Source organism: Pagrus major, chromosome 2 (assembly GCF_040436345.1).
Source record: "Pagrus major chromosome 2, Pma_NU_1.0".
Classification (NCBI taxonomy): domain Eukaryota; kingdom Metazoa; phylum Chordata; class Actinopteri; order Spariformes; family Sparidae; genus Pagrus; species Pagrus major.
In genome coordinates, this window is record NC_133216.1 from 30,694,106 (window position 1) to 30,717,240 (window position 23,135).

General features: G+C 42.3%; 1 long non-coding RNA gene across 2 annotated transcripts in view; it reads right to left on the reverse strand.

The window, feature by feature from the left end:
• Positions 1-1,120: 1,120 nt before the first annotated feature.
• The window catches only part of LOC141008566 (uncharacterized), a 123,899-nt gene continuing 101,884 nt past the window's right edge, over positions 1,121-23,135 (reverse strand). The window contains exon 4 of one of the 2 annotated variants that reach the window (XR_012180086.1): positions 1,121-1,433. This is a non-coding gene — a long non-coding RNA (uncharacterized lncRNA). Of the gene's footprint in view, positions 1,434-9,013; positions 9,069-23,135 lie in introns of those variants that run through there. The other variant, XR_012180087.1, reaches the window with a different exon arrangement.

Here is a 23,135-nt window from a genome sequence, read left to right on the forward strand (position 1 = left end):
AATGACTTTCCATAATATGCTAAAAAATCGATCTTTAAAAAAAGCAGGAGCTGTAAGTTTCTTCTTTTTCAGGAGCCCTGACTGTTTATAAAGCAGTACAACTAGAGGACATGAGTGTTGTTTTTTCACACTTTGATACAGTTATTAACCCTCGTGCTGTATCAGCTACACTCTGCCTATATTCCCGTCATTATAACTATGGCAAATGTTAAACCAAAAGCTGACTATAACAAGTCCAGGCAAGACCTCCTGCAGTGTTGTAAGTAATTCTTGGAAGTGTGATGAATCACTGAGGAAGAGGAGGCAGGTTGAGGTTAGATGGACACCACAGAAAGTTGACACTTCATCGCTTAACAATTTTTGGAATTAATGCCATGAAAGGATTGGTTGCAGCATTGTGGAGCATGTGAGGGTGGAATTTTCCTCTAAATGTGAGCAATAGAAACTCAATTAGCATAATGCATGCTATAATATTAGCATGACAATGGCGTAATGCTCACTAAAATGTTAGCATAGGGCTATATTACGCATAATAGTGTAAATATGAATAAGCTTGGAGTATACTATCATGTGGCATAATGTATGTAATATATTGTAAGCATGATGCCTTCTACCGCTCAGCACTTTGTACACTAATATGTTAGCATGAGGCAGTATTTCCCAGAATAGTGTACACTAAAATGTAGGCTTGTAATATAGTGTCACAGTATTGTTGCCTACAATCACTTCAAATACTGTAATACTGTATTAAAATGTCAGCATTGAGCCGACTGTCAGTTAGCACAGAACATGCTAAAGTGCTGCCATCAATATCATTTAGCACAATGTGTGCTATGTGTGACTGTACATGTGACAAGAAAACTTCATTTGATTTGACATTCACAGATACTTAACGGTTAGCATGGCACATAGCCTGCTATCAATATATGCTTACACAGCATAATGTGTACTAAAGTGTAAGCATAAACCTTGAAATGACTTAGCATTGTGAAAAAGTGATAGGGCAACTTGATAACAATAATTATTCCTGTCAAATCGTAGCATTCTTAATATGCTTTTCTGCCTATGATAAAGTGTTGGTACAGAACCATGTTAATTTCTTGAAATAATACAAAAGAAGGACATTTTTAATAAAACATTTTATTAGCATCAAAACATTTTAAAAGGCATAACTCTGGAAAGGCATCTTGATATCTCAGCACTGAAGCCACATTAACAAAAAAACGATAATAGGTCTACTTTGGCTACAAGTCAGTGTGTGTGTATGTGTATAGCAGCTATATGTATGTACATGTCAAAATATCATGTATGCCACACAAATATATGAAGCCCATGCATGTGTATGGGCAGTCGAAGCTTGCTTCAGTGCAGCTGTCATATCCGTCTCAGGTTCATGGACCATTCCTCGACATGTCCTGACCTGGTCTAATAGGCTGTAAGAGAGAGAAAGACAAAGCTGTTTCAGAAAGTACAGCACATGCTGTATGTACAACACGCCAGCAGCACGCCACAGTGGTACTACTGAAGTTTGGATTTCCTCTCCTCCTGTTGAAATCAATGTGAACACATGAAAAGCAATAAAAAGTTGATTATAAGCCGAATGTCATACTTCAAGTAAAATTAGTATTTGGATTACTAGTTAAGTATTTACAGTATTTATATAAGTCTAATTAGCATGACAAACACAAGTTAATAATGTAGTATTGTGATATTGTAAGCCATTTCACAGCCATACACAGATGCACGCATCCAATTTCAGATCATATGGACTAATTACTGCAAGCATAGTGAGACTAGTGAGAACTTGCTTGTCAACCAGCTGTATTAATGTCTTTATTTCGGTCCATTTACTGTGCGATGTCTTTGTGGTCAGCAGAGAGGATGTTGTAATATATCTTGGCAGCTCTGCAGAAACAAATATCACGCCAAAGAATTAATCTTGTTGAAACAGATTCAAGACTTAAAAAAGGTATAAAAATACCTCCACAGATAAAATATACAACATGCCAGATGACATGCCTGTTTAGAAAAAATCCCACAACTCACTCAGAGCTTCTATTAATAAGCATGACAGTTGAAAGAATTGACAATCATGTGAAACGACAGCATCAAGGCTTTATTTAGACACAACTGTAAGACGTCTCTATTTCAATACCATTCCTCTGAAGAGAACACTGCGCTTACTGTACTGCTCTCACATCAGTGCCATATTTATTGGAAGGGGGAAAAAAGTGTCATTATCTGTTATATGTTATATTGTAGTATGATGTAATATCTAGTTATGATCTTTATAAAGTTAATAACAGCCAAAGCAAAATAGAAGTAAAATGTAGAAAACAAACATTAACTTTCCCTAAATTCTCTGCTGTCATACAGATCACATTATATAAAAGTAACATGATCATGAAGTCTACATAATCCATACACTATAAATTCATAGCATATAGACTTATGTCATACACTATACAGTTAGGTTTGCCATACACATCAGCTCTGGTAATGATATGCGGTAAGCACACACATTGTGTTTCATCTGCAGTGACTTAATAAAAGAGATGCACGAAAACAAAAAAATCCTCCGTAACTTGTAGATTTGAGGTTCACGTTGTAAAAGAAATGGAACATGCTAATGACAATACACTCTGACTAACACAGACAACACACAACATTCTGTGTAACTGAGGTGAACAATGCATCATGATCTCACAGCTGGATATTCAAAATCAATCCTAATGAAGTGGAATTAATTTGGACTCATTTCAAAACATTAACACTGTGCAACATATTGAAAAGTTACATGTAAGACATAGAACAGGTGAGCTGAAAGCCAGTTAGTAAAACAGTAACACATGAGATCAATGTGCTGAGAAGGTAAAAAATGTTGGCAACGTGTGTTGTGTCCCAAATTGCAATACTGTACAGTGTAGTATTAAGATGTATATACTAGAAGCACATAAAGTATGGAGTATTCTAGTTTTTACAGATTCTTTAAGATACTGTACATCTGCAGTGACACTTCAGTTCCCCTGGGCTGTTTTTCACGATTGATTAATCTGCCTTTTATTTTTCTTGACTAGATTTGTCCATAAAATGAAAAAAAAAAAAATAGTGAAAAATGTCTCGTTTTTTCTGACCAACAGTCCCAAAACCAAAGATACTCAGTTTATAATCATGTATGACATAGAGCAACATGGAATCTTCACATTTGAGAAGCTGGAAACTTTGCTTAAAAAGATAATTAAATGAAAATTTAATTTAAAAAGTTTTGAATTAATTTGCATCACTCAACAAAATGATTAATCAGCTAATTGTTGCAGCTCTTAACAAAAGATTCAGACCACAAGGTACAATTTGTATAAAAACGAAAATCCCATACCCACAAGAGTCTTTATGGGATTTGCTGTTATTGGAGCCAACAGAAACAGAGAGCAGGTACGTAAGTATTTAAACATTTTTTGAAATGACTCAGATACAGTCAAAGTCTCAGATTCTGTGAGACTTGTTGGTGTTATAATATCTTGTTCGGATCCAGCTGCTGCATGACAAGCCCATCGTCATCAAAAAGATTAGAGATATAGTCCTTCAAAAACTTGCCAGCTCAGTTGAATAAAGAAATAGAAACCAACTTGAAGCCTCAAAATCAAATCTCTTTCTGTGCAGACTCACAATAGCTGATCACATCTGCACAGCTTCCTCGTATCAATGCTGTTGAGGCAGAAAATTATCCAAAACGTTGAGCTCTTTTGCTTCAAAAACACCCAGAAAAGGTTTGCAGTTTTTTGGCTGACGTGGCAGTAAAGGGTTAAATGTTGATTCATCAGGGGATTTCCAGTGTGTCTTTAAATCCAGCGTGACCTGGAGCAGGACAACACTGACACTGAAGAGGAGACGGGCTCAGCCTCAGCCTCCGGTCATCACTACCTGGATTTCTATTAGGTAGAGACAAAGGGAACAGTTTTAATGCAGGTGTTTGTATGTGTGTGTGTTTCTTTGTGTGTGTGTGCGTGCATGTGTGTGTGTGTGTGTGTGTGTGTGTGTGTAACTGCTGACACATTGTTGGTGACATTAGTCTCTCTGATTAATGAGGTTAGTGTGTAGCCTGGTTAATCTGCTGGTGTGATCTGGCTGCACACAATCCCCAAGCTCCTTTAAACTGGCTTTAGTCAGGGTGGACCCACACACACACACACACACACACACACACACACACACGCGTGCACACACATACAGGCAAATCATGCTGAAAATGTACTCGTCCACCCGACTAGCACATTAAAAACTTCCAGATTGCAGACAAGACAGCATACAGTTTGGCAGCTGATACACAGACTGAGAGAAAAAAAACAACAAGAAAAACAATGAAAGCACTGGATCTGCCCCAAATCCTAAATCTCTCAAAGTCGGCCAAGATACAGTTCTGAGAAGCACATCAACAATTCCAGCTCTGTGGTGGATGAATACGCCCCAGGTGTGCCATTCCAAAAAGGACCTCCATGGTTTTCTGGTCATAGAAAGTGGGCATGAGCCCACGTGGAGCTGCGACGCCATCTTGTTTCACCGACAGACTGGGAGGAAGGGGTAGTGAACTCCTCTGCAGTGGGAAGAACTGCTAAACACACACACACACACACAATCACACACACACACTAACAGACATTACAGACATGCTGACAGATACTGTAGGAAGCAAGCGTGCACACACACACACACGCTCACGCTGACCAGCTCTGATTATTGATGAGTGTGCTTCTCCCGCCTGCAGCTGAGCCGAGAGTGTGCGTTGAAGGGAGTGGCAGAAAAAACTGCAGAATGGTGACTGTAAACTCAGCACGGAGAGAAACCAGCCCTGCCGCCACAAAGGAACGTCTCGGCTTATCGCCAGCCGTCTCTCACCTCAATCGACGCTCTAGATGTGCGGATCAATCTCGCTGATCAATAATTTTGCTCTTTTTTTTTATCCAATCAGGTTGATTTGTGACACGTTGTCTCGTGGCGCCTTGGGCGTAACCCTGCAGCAACCCGTCCCAACATAACCTCCCTGCGTACACCTGAACTACTGCACTTGAGACTCCTTTTGACAAGATTTAGGTCTTCCACTGGATGTCCCCTGCACCTTCCAGTCTACCTTAACAATGGTCCACCTTAAAAGGGATTTCATCAATCAACAGCTGTCTGCTGGCATTCTGACTCAACCGATACGGGAGTAGCAGATATTTTGAGCCACAAAAGCTGCATTTAGACAAGAACTGAAACTGAAATCTAGACGAGGAAATCTCTAGACGAGGAAAAGCCAGAGACATACTGGTGCAGGATCTCAGTAAGGAAGGTGTCATTACAGGTTTTACTGACTGACACACCTGACGCTGCTCAGTACAAGGTTCCCATAGAGTCACCACTTATTAAAAAAAGGAGATTAGCATTTGCGGCACATTTTTCTTAACTCTGTTGGAAATGTTAGATCAGATCTGCTCACAGGCTTCCCAGCTGGGAACCGCATCATCTCCATCGTGTCAGAAGGCGACGACACTAATCGACACATATCCTCTTTTGTAAAAAAATTCAATCCACATTGGTGAAGCAGATTATCTAGGCGGGTATATGCCCTGCTCAGTCTGTCTGTCTGTCTGTCTGTCTGTCTATCCTCCATGTCTGCCTCAGCTATGGGGACACAGTGTACAGACAGTGTGCGGAGCAGTCGAACAATGGAGAGCAAGCCTGCAGCCCCTTTTTCGAGCTTACCGGCCAGACATTAACTGCTCCAGGTTAGTGTTTGTTCACTGGGCTGGACAAATAAAAAACGATTTTTAGGCAGAGCGTTGGCAGAAAAAGAAAGACACAGGGCTGACAGAGGTGTTACATAAGAGAATTGCTAAAGCAGCAGATTAGCAGCACAGAGGGGGTTCAAGTTATAATCCATATTAGTTCATTAACAACCGGACGGAAGCATCTCCGGGAATCCACCAAGTCACGGTTGATGCACTGAGACACAATGAAGCATCTTTTGCAGCATCATATCCAGCTGTTGTGAGCTGAAAAAATGAGAGTGAAGGAGGGAAAATGATAAGTATATCTTTCAAGGTCAAGAGTGAAAACAAACTGTAATGCTTGTGATGTCAAAAAAAAAAAAGACATTTATTAATTGACATTAATGAAGCCTCAGGGTCACAGTGATGTCAGACGTCAGTCTTAGTCTCTGTTGCACACAAGAGATGCAATCTTTGAAGCCAAGCATGTCCGAATACAAATCTTACAATGTCATTACATAAAATCTAAGATAACAAACTGCAGAACATTTCAAACCAAAAAACAAGTTTTTCATATGCATCTATGTAGGGCTTTGCAGCACCCAGCACAACTTCCAATTCCAAAAATCTGAGATGTACAGCTGTACAGGATTTAGCATCTATTTAAATGAATAGAAGCATCCATGAAGAAGAGTTACCATCAATATTCATGCTACGCCCCATTAAACCAGATATTAGCTACGGTGTGACTGGCCTAAGTCAAATATTGATGAATCGTGCTGTCAAAGAGCTGCTGTTAAAAAAAAATGCTGCAATTGGCTCTCAGGAGAGCGACAGCCTCCTAAGAATAAACTGTAAGGTTCAGAGGAGGAAGATATGCTCAGCTAACCCCCCACAACCAGTTGGAAGATTCGTAAGAGAAAATAACCTCATGGCTCAAAGAAAATTGACGTGCACCCAGAAGAACCGCCATGTGCTGCCTTGCTACTATAACCAGCAGAACTGTCATTCTAAGTCAGAGAGTTGGAGTCTTGCTACTATCGCCGACAGGTTGCGGCTACACACCACAATCAAATCAACAGTTTCATATTCAGAAACACTTCACGCATGAATCATGGAGGGTGTCGATGGCGTCGTCTAGCGGCAAAAGGCGCCACAGGGTATCCTCAGTGGACATCACCGGCTGCACTGTGAGTGTGTTCTTGCTGCTGCCTTTTACATTCGTATTAGCATGAGTGAGTGAGCTTTGACATCGCTGAGGGTTCACTGAGGTCAAGCACATAATGTACAGAGCTGTCATGGTCACGCTCTCAACATTACTCTGTGCTGCTCTCAAGTCATAAAGGTACATGCACACACACCGACAGCCAGGCTCCTGGAGAAACAAAGAGCTACCACACTGACAGATGCTTCTTTACTTAACAGTATCAACTGGTGTATGAGGAGGCTAATGCTATCACAGCAGCATAAAGCAGAAGTTTAGCTATTTCTTTAGCAGCACCTGCGGCAGCGCCTATTCGTTTTAGTCCGCAAGTGATTAGGATGCTAACAAGCATCGGGATCCAATCAGTATTCCACCTGAGGCTGGTTTGTAAAGGTACCTTTGATGATAATTATGCTCCCCGGATTGCTAAATAATTAGCTTAGATGCTCAACCTGCGAGTATTGAGTATTAGCCTGAGAATTCCATTGAGGTGGGAAGTCATTTAAATTAGCATGTAACATTAAACCTGTTCACTGAAAAGCAGAATAAAAGGCATTCAAGTGTCAGACCAAAATGCTACATTAGCATGGCACCATAATAAGTGCTTTATTTGTGAGCACGCGAGGAACATCACACTAAAGTTTGACAATACCGACTGACTGATGGTTCGTGGTTAAATTCAGGCAAATCTCAAAGGCAAATAATTAGCGCAGCCCTCGTGCCAGTGGCCAATACTGATACAATCAGGCCTCTGTTGCATTAAGAAGATAGCTTCCTGTCATCCATGTAGCTGCCTCGGCTCATCCTGCCTTACCTTTGTCACATGACCCCTAAAAACAGAATACATGCCACTACATCCTCCTAAACCCGGAGATTTCACCAGTCTGTCAATAGTATCTACTTAATACACATTTCATCATGTGTGATGATGCATGCTGCAGCAGACAGAAAACAGGTGACATGCAACATACAGCAGGGTGTGAGCCAAACTGAAAAGTGTGACACGGTGAGCGTATGGTGAACGCCTTAGCTCACTGCGCCATGGCCTTCCCCCTCTGATCGCCATTGTTCGCGGCAGGAACATGTGGGAGATAATGCTGGCCGTGCATCCCTCTCAGCTCCCGAGAGCCTAACCCGTGGACATGAAAGCACAACGTCACAAGTTAGGGTCTCAGGGACGGAGAGAGATGCATCTTCCCATGGACTCCTCTACCTCCTCATATAGCTGCTTTCAGCATTCAGGATTTTTCACTCTTTCTTTCTTTTCTATTAAATTCAAGAGAAATCTTGTTCCTTAACAAGAACGCGTCCACGTACTGAACCCGTCTTTAAGTCAAACGAGGACTCAGAGCGTCTGAGCATCTCTTGCATACAGAGCGAGCGCTGCCTCTTACAGACATGCAGCTACGCATCACACACACACACACACACACACACTCCTATATTACATGCATTAATTGAGCATGCTCATTGCAACCTCCACTCCCCCATATGTATCCGTGAACATACAACAAGTGCAAGCCTCAGCCAGACACAACATTGGCCAGCCTCCCCCCCAACTCTCTCACTCTCTCGCTCTTTCTCCCTCGCCCCCTCCCCCACCTCAGTTGAACAATACAGCACTTTGAAAAATGCCTCCTGCCATCAGGTACAGAGCTCGCTGTTGTACAGTACACCTAAAGATCTCCCGCCGTCTCAGGGAAAATCAAAATCAGCCGATGATTGTTGATCATTACCGCAGACGTACAAGATAAAAAGCCTGCGTGGATGCATCGATTACAGCATCGAAATCTGAAGCTGGGACCGCACAGCATCAAACAATCCCTCTGACATGATGACTTGCATGCTCGTCTGACTGTCACGTCTTTCACTGTTAATAAAACCGTTGAATTCATGCTTAATCATTGCTAGCGCAAATCCCCGTCCAGGCTGCACAGAGAAAAGACGATCCAGATAACAAAGCTCTATGGCTCCTTCATGCCACCATGGTGGTCTGAAGCTTAGGAAACAGATGGGGAGCTGAGAGGAAAGTGGAGAGGAAGAGTATTCGTTGGTATCGACTCACCCTCCCCTTCGGATCCAGGATGCCTTCTTTGCTCGTTGTTCTTCTCGCTGGCTTCCTGCTCAGGAGGGGAAGAAATGAGAGACAGAGAGAGAAAGAGAAAGCTCAGATTTAAACTTACAGCATGCCAACAAGATTCCACTTATTTTCAGAAGAAGAAGGGGCTTTTTTATCACGAAAAAGCAAAGCGCGGAAGAGGTCCATCCATCCGGCGAGCTGCTCGAAGTCATGCGAAATAAAATGGGAAGAGAACGACGGACGGAGACAAGAAAGAGAGGCATGAGGATGGGTGGTAGGACCGAGCCGGAATGAACCATGTGCACACTCTCTCTCCCTCTATCTCTCCGCTCTCCAGCTCTCTTTCACACACACACACACACACACGCACACGCACACACACAGAGGGAGAGTGAGCAGGCCGGGGAGGAGAGTAGCGAGAGAGAGTCGGCGAGACGACCTTCTTCCCAGAAAACGAAACGCTGAAAGGAAGTGAGACTTAAAGGTTAGATAGAACAGGTAGACGGCAAGGGAAAGTGAGGGAGTGTGAGTGAGCGAGCGACAAAGAGAGTGATAGAGAGAGAGCGATAGAGAGAGAGAGAGCTAAAATAAAAGCGAGCATCGAGCCGCGGAATCAGTGCTTGCAGCCAGGGCCACAGTGCCAGTGAGCATACCAGTATGCTGCCTCACCGAAGGGAGATGGTGGAGGGGGTGGCGGTGGGGGGGGTTGTTGGTGATGGTGGTGGTGGTGGTGGTGGGGGTGGGTGGGCGGTGGGGGTTGTGGGGGCGCTCACACACATGCATTGCATACACTAAGTAGTGACACACTCATTTGCCTTCCCTCACACCCAAGCTACTTACTTTTTTCTCCAAACCTGTAGGTCCAAGGCAGGTTGGCGAGGGAAACACACACACACACACACACACACAGGCTCACTCTCTTCTCTCTCTCTCTCTCTCTCTCTCTCTCACACACACACACACACAAATCCAAGTTAAAGGACAAAACCAATGCGCCTGCTGATCTCTTGTCTCGCTCCTCTTTCTCTCTCCTCGCCCTTTTCCCTCGCATTGTTTTCTCTCTCTTTCAATCACATGCAGCGCTGGAAAGGAGGGAAGACAGGAAAAAAACATAACCCCCCCCTCCTCTCCTTCTTCCCAATATTAGCACCCCACCTCTTTCACTCAGTCTTTCTTTCACTCTGTCTTTTCCCCCCTCTGCCTCCTTTTTCTTTCCGTGTTGATCGGCACGAGGAAAAATATTTTTTTCTTAAAAAAGGCAAAAAGGGGGAGAGAAATATCATCCATAATTTGCCTCACAGCTGTAATTGCTTACAGCCAGAGGCCCACTTTTCCTCTGTGTCAGACGAGTGAGAGAGAGGGAGAGAGAGAGAGAGAGAGGTGAGGAGGAGGGGGGAGGGAGGGAGGGGGATAGAGAGAAAGTAGTCCTCCTTTCGTTGTTTTTTCCACCTTGCCGTTGTCCGTTTTCCACCCATAAAACAAATCCTCTGTTCTCTTCTGCATGCATGCAAAAACAAAAATCCACTTTTCCAGTTTTTGCACTCTTTCATGTCTTTTCTTTTCTCTCATTCTGTGTCTCACACGAGCCGACATCATTCACACTGCCCCTTCAGAAAAGGAGAGAGAGAGAAAGAGACAGAGAGAGCGAGAGAGAGAGAGAGAGAGTGAGAGAGAGAGAGAGAGTGTGAGAGAGAAGGGAGCATAGAAAAATTGCTACATGATGTGCTTTGGCTTATAGAGGCTACATTTAATCTCCCCCAGGCTGAGAGAGTGAGTGAGTGAGTAAGAGAGAGAGAGAGAGAGAGAGAGAGGGAGGGAGGAAGGAGAGAAAGAGGAGAGATGATGGGATGATGGGGGGAGGGACAGATGGAGCAGAGAAGGAGAGCGAGACGTACAACCGACTCTAGGCCCAAATCAGCGACGGGGCCCAGAGAGACTGGGAAGGGGGAAAAAAAGAGAAAAATCCCTGAGACCACACTGCCCTCTTGCTTTTCTTCTGCTCGCTCCCTCCCTGACTGACTGATCGACCGACTGCGTCTGCACCCCGGCTAATCTCCAATCCTCTTTGACTGCTGTCTGGCAGACGACGCATTGTGCCGTTTTCTATCTCTATACAGCTGCAGTTGCCGGAGAAAACTGTGCATCTGGATCTACAGCGCGCTCAACCCCCCCTCTCTGCAAAATACACTGACGTTACCAATTTTAAAATCTCCCTGTTGACACACACATACAGACACACAGCACAGCTATCCTCATTTAACACCTGCTTTGTGTCCAGATAGAGGCAGTCTTCAGCGAGGCGCTAATATTAGCATGCTTTGACGGTGAGAGCCTGCAGCAGGCAGACAAAGGCTCACACACGCCTGCACACACACATGTGCATACTGAGGCATGCACACACACACACACACACACACACACACACAGCTTCCTACCTACCTTCCAAGTAGGAAGGTGCAGAAAGACACCAACTATGAACAAACAGAGAAAGTACTTAAGAAGAGGGTTTTCATGGCTATGAAATGTAAATACTTTGATTAATCTTCGTTCAAAACTCCATCCACAAGCTGAAGGCTAAACTTTGCATCCAGGTAAATGACAGCTCATCCATTGATTTACCGATCCCATTTCACCCTCTTCAAGCATTCGTTATGTGCTGGTAATGGCCAGGAATCAGCCCCGGCGAGCCAAGTAGTACATCAAGAGAGACCCAGATCTGTCACACTAGCCCACGCATCCGAGAAAACAGCAGCAGGACTGCAAATAAGCACACAGCACCGGGCCTGCAGAGCCAGAGAGGCAGAAAACAAACATACAGTGTCAAGACTGAGAGTGTGTGTGTGTGTGTGTGTGTGTGTGTGAGAGAGAGAGAGAGAGAGAGAGAGGGAGAGAAAGAGCACCCTGAGCAGGGCAGGGTGACACGCCAGACTTGCTGGATGGCTGAAGCAGCAGCACTGTTGGCCAGTGTGACTGATTGACAGCTGTCACATCTGACGGATGGGCCGAAGAGGGCCGGTGTTGTAGAGGTCATGGGGGTTCGTTGCTATGGCAACAGTAATGATGAAAATAATGGTTCAGGAAGAGGATAGCTGTAGTGTTACTGTAATAGAGTTAGACTGAATGACTGAATATCTGTTGTTGTTATTTTGAGTTGCATTTAAAACATTTAATTTCCTTTTGTTTTCATTTTTTAGAGGAAACTGTTAAAACTTTGACTTTAAATTGTTGAATCTCAAATTTCTGATTTTGAAATTACAAAAAAATGATAACAAATCTTTAAAATGTAAAAGTGCAATCACAGTGCAAGGAAAGCCTTCGAAAAACATGCAGTAATATCACTTAGTAGTAAATGCATAGAAGCAGTTAAAGTAAACGCTGACATTTATTGATTTTTACACGATAAAATGGGAGAGAAAAGTAGAGAAAACAAGTGGGGAAATCTACAAAATGGAGTAAAAAAAAAGTCTGGTGGTTAGGGTTAGGGCTAGCACACACACACACACACACACACACACAGATGGAAAAAGGAACAATATTTGTATATCTGCTACAGAGAAAAAAAAGAGGAAATAAGGGGAAAACTGAAGGAGAAGACAGACTGCCTCATACCCTACGACGCTCTAACTTTCTGCTCTGGTTTGGATTAATGCATAATGCCACACTCACACACTCTCACACATGTGCACGCACACACACAGTCATTGAAAAACTACGCAAGTGTACATGTCACTTTAGGATAGCCTTATATGCTTTAAAGTCTCTTGTTTCGTATTTTCCATCGTTTGCCAAGTCACCAAATCTTAACCTCCAACAGCTGTACACTTCACAAAGGTAACCAACAGGGGGCAGTCTTTTGCTCCTCTACCTATTACCTCAGCTGCACACACACACACACACACACACACACACACACACAAACGTACATCCTGATCAACTGGGAGGCAGGCGACTGCCAGGCCTCAGTATACTCTCCGTATATACCATGTGAAGGCTAATACATACATGCTGCTGCTGCCTCACTGGGAGTTTTCAGTGCTATGGATCCAGCAGAGCCAGGCCAGCTCTATTACCACACATCAACCAGGAGATTCACAGCAATATAAGGAATTTACTATATTTCTTATCATGAAGAGAGTAGAAGAATAGGAGATCGTCTTTGGTATGAGAGGACATGTGTAGAGGGAAGGGACTGAGCAGTGAGAGCTGCTGTGATTGATTTTCAGAGGATTTCAGTAAAATAATTAATAAAAAAACTGTTTTTATGTATTCAAAAGTTTGACATGACAAGAGATTCCCTTTGAAATAAATGAATAAAGCAGCGAATCTAATAAATCTAAAAAGCCGAGCCAATGCCATGCTGTGGAATCTGAAGAATCTTCTGTGTGTTGCTGTAATTGTTCAGTAGATTTCCCATTCCTCCATGAGTGTCACAATATTTCACATGTCAGATAGTATGACAGCAGTAGCTTCCACGCAGTCTGCGTCTGCCCATTGGAAATATTATGACAATAATTGTTCACAGTGACAACTGATTTCACTGCCTGTAAACGGACTGGGATGCTGCTGTCTGAGGCTCGTGTTCACATTTCAAACTCTTCTCCCTTTTGTGTCTGATACCTTTTTACAACGGCTATCTGTCATCACACAAACAACGTGACTGAAGCAGCGAAACTTCTTCCACGCAAACCATCAGCGTTAATGAGGTTACAGCTGAGCGAATAATAAAATGTCACCTCGCAATGAAACTGAACTGGTGCCTGAGACAGTGAGCGTACTTAAAAGCTCTCACATGTGAGTCCTATCAGCTCTGCAACAATGCTGTGCCTCTGATCTCTACCTGCCCGCCACACACAGACCAACACCACCTGACGTCACACACACTGACACATCTTACAGGTCAAAACACAAAGATTTGGGCCTTTTAGTAATAATCTGATTAGAGCTCGAACCATACTGGATTTTTTAGATTGATATCGGGTAGTATAAAATTCTGATACCGACATATCAGCCAGTATTATTATTTACACATTTACATAAACACACATTTTTTGCAATGTTTCCGCAAATGTGGTCATCAACCACTTGTGGTAATACATGTAATGGAGGCAGGATATTTCACAGTTTATTGCATTCCAAAATGACCTTCGAGCACTGAATCAGTCAACTTCACAGTGAATTTAATAGATATAAATTATGTTATTATTATATAAGTATATCTTTCTGCATTATGTTCTGTAAATAAATGTTTTCATATCAGGCCATATCGGACATCATATCCACCAACTGATATGTCGGTCGGGCTCTGAACTCTGAAATACTGGAGCTCTGAAATACCATCCAATCAGAACTGTCTACTTATAATACATTTCATCACTTCATCATTATAATACAATGATACTAATAATTACAGCTGTAGCAATTGGTGGATTTACCGATCTGTTGATTGTCAGAACATGTATGGCAGTAATTGATAAACCTCTGATTAAGTCAATTTTCCAACAAAAATACCAAAAATGTTCCAGTTGCAGCTTCTCATTGTTAGAAAACGTTTCAGCAGGTGATCAAACAAAATAAGCAATTTGAAGACGTCACTTTGGGCTCTGGGAAACTCTGACTGACACTTATCACTAAGTTCTGACATTTGATGAACCAAACAATCAATTCATTGAGAATACAATCATCACGTTAGACCGCCGCCCAAACTTTTTCCTCTGAAGGGCCAAAACTCAAACTTAACGTTGGACCACGGGACAAAAGCAAAACACATATTGTGCTGTAGTGTTAAGATGTAAAATTATACTGTATGGAAGCCCTGAAGACAAGTAAGAAAAATAAATAAATCATTTATTTTCTAAGTCTGATCTAAACTCTTTTCTCCTGTGTCAAAAAGCAGGTATTAAAAACAAAATTTTTTTTGCCATGATAGTCTTTCTAATTTCCTCAATTCTTTTTCATTTTTATTTGTCTCTCAGGGCTTCTGTAGCACTGAGATCCCGAGTTCCCTTGATTGACTGACTTCCTGCATAAAATGTCCCTCTTCCCACTGTGCTCAGATTATGACAAATAATGTGTAATTTGGAATGCTATGTATTTAAAGAGCATTTTTATCTAAAAAATAATAATAATAATAATGATAATTTTTCATAATACCTTTTCATAATACCTTATGGTGGGCTGACTTTGGTCCCCGGGCCCCAGTTTGGTCAGCACTGTTTTAAATAATAATTAAACAAATTTAAAAGAGCTACAAATATATACAAATATAAACTCAAATATGCAGATAAGTACAAGTAAATATAAATCTGAAGGAAACACTGAGGACGTCTTTTTTAAAACAATATTTTGTCATGTTAAAAGTTCACATTTAACACTTGTAATATTTCCATATAGACCCATAAATATCAGCTTCAGTATCAGTCTAGCCCAGAGATGAACCGATTATGTACAAACACACACATGTCATAGACGAACACACTGGCATCACTGAGCCAAAAGTGGAAACCAGAGCTTTCTCTGCTCCTGCTCCATCAGCAAACAGCCTGGATTGTTATTGACCATGTGGAGCGTATAGTATCTTGTGTTGGCAGGCTTTTCTTTTTTTAGTTTAACTGCTACAGTAACATTGTATTGTATTGATCCAGCTGTGCAGAGCGCCATGCGTACCTCAGGGAAAGCTAGGAGGTTGTACAGTTATCTCCTGGGGTGTAATTCTCAACTATACAACCTACTACCTCAACCTGGGAGCAAGCAGACCTGGACACCAGGGCTTAATGGCTCAGGGAAAGTCAGGAGACACTTGAACCAGAAAGGGAAGTCAAGTTGTACATGCTAACTGGATGCACTTTTTACTCAAACTGCTTTTATCCCGTCTCAAAGCAATTATAACATTTTAAGAGGTGCCCTGGCAGTGCAACTGTGTATCTTAGATACAGTCTCCATACACAAAGCAGATAAACATGTCTGACTCCAAAGCTTCTCCAAACTCTTTACGTCACTGACCCCAAAACACGCAAACGAACCCCAGCCTGCCCCCAAATGATGATCAGATTTTCTCCCTTAAAGAAAAGGCTCACAGTTGCTCATTTCAAACTGCTAACATGGGAGGTTATAGCTGTTTGTGAGGAAACAAGCATTACAACTGTCATCCGTATGCACTCTCTAATTGGGTCGACGTCTACTTCATTAACACTAGAAAGGCCGAGCTGCAGCTAATTGACTGTTGAGTAAAATAGCCGCCTCCTCGGGAGTTTTCTACAAACTAACATTTGAAATACACACAAAGAAATTGTAGCTCTAATTATATTTGCTTTTTTAATTGACTCTTTGTCTTAACCCCTCGAGGTCCAGTTAGTTTATGGACTGTGTGGAAAATGTCAAGGACCCCTGGAAGACCAAAACCCAACTTTTCCAAACTTTGGGGTCAGTTAAGAGATTTCTGAGGTAGATGTATTTATACATGTTTGAATTATTTTTATATAGGTTTTTAGAAGGTTTGTTTACAGACATAAGTTGAGAAAGGTTGAGACAACGTGTTCAAGAATGTAAAGATTAAACTTTAAAACCAACCTCAGAAGCAATTTCATCCGAGGAAAGAGGGAACGATCTAGGCCAGGACTAGTTTCTTGATCAGAAGAAAGCAGTACTGCTGCTATCTGTGACAGGGAAATGGTTAATAAAGTTGGTGAGAGCTGGTGAGCAGCCCCCGCTGTGTTTTGCTGATGCTGCTCAGGTCGTTGGAGCTGCACAGACGCAGACCTGTAGATACAAGCTTGTGGTGTCAGTTAACACAAGTTCGGATCTACGGGTTTGGGGCCGTGAGCAGATGACTTCATACATCCATCAGCATGGCGAGACCTTTTGTACTTTATCTTTCAAGAATCCTTTCTAATGGCAGTAAATAAGTGCAAGTTAGATTCTATCAATTTAAAACTAAACACACAACTCTTAACACCACTTATTGCTGAAAATTAGATGCAAATAATTAGCCTAATATTCAACAAAAATGATGAAATCTCCTATACCAAAGATTTGAAAAAAATCACAATTTATCTAGTTCAAAGGAAAGAGAGTGTAAACTCAGAATAAGGTGAACTACAGATTGTAAATCATATCAATCATTAAATAATGAAAAACTTTGTTAAAAAAAATAAAAACTGAAAGAGGAAATTCCCTGCACTTATAAAATGTTCTTCACAAAATTGTGGGTGGTCATATTTCATTCAGAGAGTTGCCACCAAACTCCTGATCTCATTTTGATCCCACAATGCACTGCATCATTTCTGACTGAGTACACATTGAACTTCATGTTGTACTTAATTATTTGCTTACAGATTATTATTATGCCAACACTTGTATATCACCCGAGAGAGTCGTTTCAGTGAGTGATAGGCGGAAAAATCCAAGTGGCATTTTAAGAGGCATGTGGCTGAGCTCAAATGAGACGTAAGTAATATAAAATGTTGAAAATAAATTGCAGGAAAAATTGCTCTCATAAAACACTGTGTAGGAGTTTTTTTGCTTCATTAATACCTGTGGATATTTAACAGGACTCTGTGATGACATAAACATGGCTGACTGTACAGTAAATACTGCAAGAATAATGTGAATTGTCTTCAAATAATTAAGTGACCTCAGATGGCATGTTTGATTTGTGATGCTGTTCTGGTCACCTGATGTTCACTTTCTGTTTGAATACATAAAGCTTAAATCATATTAATGATTTGTGTTTTAAAGAAATACATTGACAGGGTGAAGAATCATGGCACGGTTCTGGATTTCTTAATTCTCAAATCCTCATGGCTGTATAAATCCATTCGTTAAAATAAATAACAGCAAGGAAAACTATTAAACTGAGATGATAAACCACCTCCACGTCACAGGACTGTTATCTTGATATAGAAGAAAAATATGGCCATTTTTTTCAAATGTTACAGTACTCAAAGTGATCGCTCACTTTACATTACAAACGTTTCTCTGAAGGTAAAAAGCCACAGTCGACGCTCACATTTGAAAAGCACATAAAGTTCAAATCTGTTTCAGCACATTCCTGACTGATGTGAATAGAGTTGTCGCTCTGCAACACAGGCAACAAAATAAAACTTGTAAAACTCGGAGATGAAAAAGAGAGTGAGTGGTCGAATTTCAACTTTCAGACTCCATCTGAAGTTCTTTCTCCTTCCCTTCCCTCTGCCTGAATTTAAATGAGACGTCTGACTTTGAAGCTGTTGCCAAGTTGCTTAAAGTATGTCAGTGGGTCTTTGCCAGCGAGCTGAAAGACACCTTGAGATTGGCTGAACAAAGAGGTCAGCGGGGTCCACAGCACCCTGCTGGCCAACGCCGCCACCGCTGCACCGGCATGTGTGTGTGTGCGTATGTTAGTGTGTGTGTGTGAGCACGACAAAACGAAGACCAGCTAAAGGCCACCACCTGCATTATTTTGCCACTGAACAGCGCCAGCGGCCAAACCCAGCGGCGCTACGTCCTGCTCGCCCAAATCTACCCAGCAACAGAGGTGGCGTGTATAAAAGAAGGGGGGTGGGGGGTGGGGGGGTCAACAGAGGTGAAGAAGTGAGAGGTGAGGAAGTGGCATGTCGTTAGCACTTCATAATATCACGCAGTGCAGACAGATAGCCCCGGCTAGCCAACAGGTAGCGTTCAGTTTAGGCCCCTTTCACCACAGCTATTACACAGTAAACATCACAGAAACACTCAGCAGCCACACTGGTGAATATTAAGAGCCACAAAGCAAAGACGTGGAGAAAGCTCGGAGCACATTGGTAGCATGATGACTTACCGATTTGTCTTTATGTTTAGTTTCCAAATGTTTCTTTGCTCTACTCTGCAGGGCCTACGGTGCTTGGCAGAAGGTATAGGCAGTCATGTCCACTGTGGCCCATCAAAAAAAAAACAAAAAGAAAAACAGCTCAAACATGCAACTACAGTAACAAAACCACCCCGAAAGGGAGCTCGGGGAGAGGGTGGGAAAGAGTGAGACAAAAGAAAAAAGCAAAGAGGGAGAGAAACTGGTGGGGGGGAAGAGAGGGTGGGGGAAAAGTAAACGATAACAGAAAAACAGACTCGTTTTTTTGGTGTTTTTACAATTTCGGTTTACCGCCGGCTAGTAATAATAAGTATAAATAAGCAAGAGGTAATCTTTCTGCCTGTAAAACCTCTGAAATCTACAAGCTGCTTCCCTGCACTACGAGCAAATGACAAGCAACATCTGTTTGTAAGACAGCCAAAATCCCACCCTTAAAAAAAAAACAAAAAAAAAAAACGGAGAAAATTGGCTTGATTTTTCTCTCATTTTCAGTCTTGAAACTGCAAACTCTCCTTGTCTGTTTGACTCCCTCACTCGCTCAGCTGAATAAGGCAAAACAGAAAAGAGAAAGGGGAGTGTGCAAATTCAGCGCAGAGAAAATGCAGCCATGAAGCCATCCTCCTGTCACCCCTGAACCTCTCCCCTTCCCTTCTTCTTCTTCTTCTTCTTCTTCTTCTTCTTCTTCTCTCTCTTTTTTCCCCTCCTCCTCCTTGCATACTCCTTCTTCCTCTTCTTCTTTCTCTCCCCCCCTCCCAAAACGCGGGAGAGACAGTCCAATCGAGGTATAGCTACTTACTCACTCAGTCCTTCTCTTCCCAAACGCCCCACTACTCCGACACATAAACACTTGGACACACACACTTGTATCCTCGTCTCCCAGAGCGTCCCACAAAGCCAGAAGCAGACTGACTGGCTTGCACGTACACACTCATGGATGCACTAACATAAGTGCACATGAAGACATACACACGCACGCACGCATGCACACACGCACACACGCACAACACACACACACACACACACACACACACACACACACACACACACACACACACACACACACACATTTCTTGGAAAGCTTCCATGCACCAAAAACAAATACCAATCTTTAGTTAGCCTCAGCTGCGAATAGAAAAGAAGGAGTCATTTCGGGACTTGGCTCTAGTTTACCGAGGCACAGATACAGACCATTTCTCCATATGCCTGCCTTTCACAGCTCGGGAGCAGCTCCAGATTTGACTGTATCATAATACTGCGAAAAACGTCCTCTGTCACTGATATCTTACGATAACATCCAGCCCCAGTAATAGGACCGTGAGAGTGGCCGACATTCGGCAAACCAGAAATGCTGGACTTGTTTGTCGTGTTGTTTAGTCTTAGAATTAATAGGTAGGGTCGTGCAGCTCTCCAAATCCTAGTGACAGCACATGAGCTCTGTTCCATTACAGGACATAAGTGGGTGCCAAGTGAATCAATACAGCACACGGAGACAGAGAGACAGCTTCAATTTAAGCTGCAGTAGCAAAGATACACATACTCTACTGAGGTGCTGCAAGCTTACCCTGTTTTTTCCAAATTAAATTCAGGTAGAAGGTGGAGATATATCTCCTAGAACTCAAACCTGAGAGCATAATACGAGCTGCCTTCTTACAGCAGTGAGTGACTCTGCACTAACGTCCACAGAAAGCTGGACTCACTGAAATGATCTGTTTCCCTCTCTCATCTCTTTGGCATTCTTTGGCATGGGGCGTCACAGACTGGCTGGTTTGGTAAACAGGGGCATGCTGACATTACATTACAAGAATTCTGGGTATTCAAGTGGAAGAAATAGATCGCCCAGAAATAAAATCCAACTACTCATCTGGGTAATTATGGATCCCATTGCATTTAAGGTCAGAGACCAAAGAACTACTCCAAACCTGGACCAAAGCAGTCCTATCTTTCAATGAACATGCCCTTTTTTAACCATATGCCAAAAGACAAACTTTCAGTAAGGTAGGCCAATCACAGCGATTCTGCTGCCACAACTCCTCACAAAGTATATTCAGACTAGCCTGAGTTTATGCCTCTCATGTATCATTATTGCACTGGATCACTTTAGTCACAAAGATCCTTCACAATATCTGAAAAACTATAAAGGTTGTTCACTAACTCCTGCCACTGTTTTGAGGATCCTCTCCACAAAGGTGTGTATGCAAATCATAATATCATAACAGGTGCATTCGCAAATAAGCATGAAAAATACTGAGAAGAATATGAAGATAAACGGTACTCCAAAAAATATGTTTTTTAGAATAACTATGTTATTTCCAACAGGATGCGACCAAGAAGGTCAATAAATTTATAGTCGATGTGTGGACCATGAAGACTTAAAGGAAGACTTCACACAATGATGGAAGTTCAGTCATCATCTCCTCCCCCCATGCTGATGGTGAAGTTTTATAGTCCTCAAAACATTTCTGGAGCTTCACAGCAAAACTGTGCTGCAGCATTCTGCTAAACAACTGAAGTAGCTGGAGACTTGTTTTACTTTTAACTGACATGGGGATGAGTAGATAATGACTGAATTTCCATTTTTAGATGAACTTTTCCTTTAAAGTCGAATCAATGAAGTAGACTTCAGAAATGGCTTAAATCTCCCATTATTGTGAGAGGCACAAACAAATCTTTTCTGTTTTTGGTAAAAGGGACAGAGCATTGAAATTAAGTCAACAGGCAATGGTTCACCCATCAATGTGTCGTAATTAAAGAATGATTATGATAAAGCAACTAAAAACAAGCTAACTTTCTGTGTGCTGTATGTGGACATACAAACTTCAAACATCTGTATAGCTGAGTAATCTTTCCCTTCAAAGGTTTGTAAACTGTTGCCTTTAACTGTCATTTTGGGGTCACCAAAAACACTTCAAGTAATCTGACAAGAAAACAGCACCAATACACGTGCACCAAACCAGGCTAACCACTGATCGACTGGTCCTGTGCTCTGAATGAGGGGCAAAAGAAGAAGCCTCCGTTTGACCTCTGGTCCATCCTTCACTGGCCTTCACACACTGACTCCAGTCCGACCTCTGGCACACAGATAACTAGCATAAAGTTTCCTTCAGGGACTAGAAAACAAATAAATGCTATAAACTCAAAGTCGATCCACAATAATCTCGCTGTAATGAAATTTTACTGTGTCAAGCCTTCAGCCTGAGTCGGTCTTCCTGAGATGTGTTTGCTGCAGTCCTTGTAATCCCTTCAAATTGCTTCTCATACAGAACTGAAAGTTGTATGGTGCCATTTCATAGATGGTGGATTATGGGTTCTGCCTCAAATGCACACGATGAACCCAGACGGGAGTTTTACTATCTTGGACTGTAAGCGTGACTGTTGGGTCTGACTGTAGCAGCTCTCTGCAGGCTGACTCCATGTTACTTTAAAAGAGCTGAAACATTATAGAATGATCCTCCTTGTCCTCCCACTTAAACACTTCAGGATTAATCCTCGTCCAACCCTTAATTTAAACAGCTCCTTATAAACTAAACCCCATGCAAATGAGGACTCTATAAGTGTGCTGTTTTACATTTTTGTTGAAGTTTACTGGCACTTTCTTTCATGCAGCGTGAGCGGCTTGTCTTTAGTGTCTTCAGGCGGAGACTATCACCCCTTTCCAAAATTCAGTGTCTGTACCCTTTCCATCTTCTCTCCTCTCTTCTCTCCCTTCTCCCTCCGTCTGATATTCTGCTCACGCACAACTGCGGCAGCCCTCCTCCAATCGCTGGCATTAATCCACACCTCAGACCCCCCAGACACACTGTCTGCTCTCCCACAATGCACCTCAGCTCCAAAACTTTCCCAGACACATTTGGCCCCTTTTATTTTTCTCAGTCTCCCCATGGCTCTTCATCGTCCAGTTTCATTTGCTCTGCCTCTTTCTTTCTCAAACTCTCTAAATTTCCCCTTTCTTTCTCTCCATTCAGCCACGGCCTGTCTGACAAAAGTATCTCCTAATCTTCCCCAGAGTCCATTTGACATAAAATGGCGGCTCCACAACCGACCAATGCTGGTCGTCCTTCTAACAGTGGAGAGAAGAGCTACACTCTGAATCAGTTATTTTTTTTAGATTTGAGAGTCTCAAAGACCAACAGTACAGGATCCAGTTTATCATGGGGCACAATCCAAAAAGTGTCCAATTCTGACAAAAAGAGGTTATGGCAAAATAGCTCTGCATCTGGATCTTGTTTGGTGGTTCCTTTTTTTCATTCCGCCCAAATCAATTAGTTCCCTCATTTTTATTGGGTATAA